The sequence below is a fragment of the Buceros rhinoceros genome, unplaced genomic scaffold (genome assembly GCF_000710305.1).
Source record: "Buceros rhinoceros silvestris isolate BGI_N320 unplaced genomic scaffold, ASM71030v1 scaffold458, whole genome shotgun sequence".
NCBI lineage: Eukaryota > Metazoa > Chordata > Aves > Bucerotiformes > Bucerotidae > Buceros > Buceros rhinoceros.
The window spans coordinates 1-1835 of record NW_010427201.1 but is presented as its reverse complement, the minus strand read 5'-3'; positions in this window follow the sequence as shown (position 1 = coordinate 1835).

Sequence of the window (1835 nt, the reverse complement as noted above, 5' to 3'; positions counted from 1 at the left end):
GCTTTATTCACCGCCCCCCCCGCCCCCGCCTCGGAATCCTTCAGCCTCACCCTAAGATCCAAACGCCAGCTCGAATCTAAGTACACATTTATTTTTCAGACGAGAGGAAAAAAAATCCAATCCATTATCCATCGCTTTGAGTTAAAGGCAGTCATCCCTCAGGACGCGCGGATGCTGATGCACTGCCCATCCGGTTTCCTATTCCTATTTCATTACTGCACAGGATTATAATTCATGCCACTAACAACCCACCGCAGCTTCGTGGCACCTCGAAAACGCATCTTTCCACTCGGCTGCTGCAAAAATCTTCCCTGGGTTACAACAGTGCGAGAAACACCATCCACACCATTTATTTTACACTTTTTTTTTTTCTCTATGCAGGCTGTGTTGAGTACGTGTTTAACACTGAGGACCTTAATTCAGAAGTAAGTATCGGTTACTCAGATGCGGCCCCACAAGCAACCTTTAAACAAGCAGACAGCAAACCCTGGGGTGTTATGCTGCAACACAACACAACACAGAACAGTTCACTGCCATGTGGTCCACAATTTATGACTGTCAGAGGCCTGCTCCTAGGACCTTAATTCAGAAGTAAGTATCGGTTACTCAGATGCGGCCCCACAAGCAACCTTTAAACAAGCAGACAGCAAACCCTGGGGTGTTATGCTGCAACACAACACAACACAACACAGAACAGTTCACTGCCATGTGGTCCACAATTTATGACTGTCAGAGGCCTGCTCCTGTTTATCTGGGTAGAAGATATTTCAGTGAAAATACCGTATTTAGCCAAGACATCGCTAAGTCTTTACAAATAATAGCTGTAATCCTATTAAAACTGGACGACGTTAATAGCATTTCTTTAGGAACGCTTAACAATTGCCCCCTTACTAACGTGCCAAGTGTGCCATCAGGAGCCAGATTTACTTGCCACATACATGTACCTCCACGCTACCGTTATTCGCACCCAAACCACCACGTCTCACCTTGTGAACCTTGACCTTTGAAAGATTTTTTTTTTTAGCCAGTGCTCAGTTACTGCCACAGATGCATTACCTCTGCAAATATGAAAGGGTTAAAGGCAGTCCCAATCAATAGGCCTACAAGGAGAAAAGAAAAAAAAAAAAGGGAAAACGGGTATGCCTTACAGCATCCTCGCAATGCTTTTATGCACAATTCCCCAACAATACTGTCTCCTTTTGGCCTTACAGAAAGGCACAGCACCCCCCCTCAACGGCTCCTGCAGAAGAAAACCACAAGACAGCACCCTGTAAATAAAACAGCATGCAAAGCAGCATTCTTCAGGCACAAGCACAACTACAATTACAAATCATTCCATCCGTTTTATTTAGTTTAGTTTTAAAATAGACTGCACAACCAGTGTCCCACCCTTGCAAAGCACAAATATTTTAATAAGGGTCATAAATCTCAGCTCTTGCCCATTCCTTAAGCATAAAAAGGCACGAAAAGCCAAAGTCATCTCAGTTACTGCAAATATGTACATTCACATACAGAATCCTTTCGGACTACATTCGCCACATACCAGTGCTGTGTGTCTAAAGTGTGCATTCACATACTGTTTTGGGCTGGTATCTTTCTGCAAGCTCCTCTGCTTTTGGCTGCCATGAAGGGAGGAAGCTCTCCCACTGTAGTAGCTCAGTGACTGCATTGTGTTCAGGAGCTGATCTGCCTCAAACCAGTTCCAGCCGGTTCTGGTCACCCTACATAAAAAGCTATGGCAACCCTCGCTGAGTTGCCAACAAGTCCCTGAAAATCGCGGGGGCTCTTTCCGCTGGGGCGCTGGGGACGGCGGCCGCCCTGTGCCCCTGCTCCCC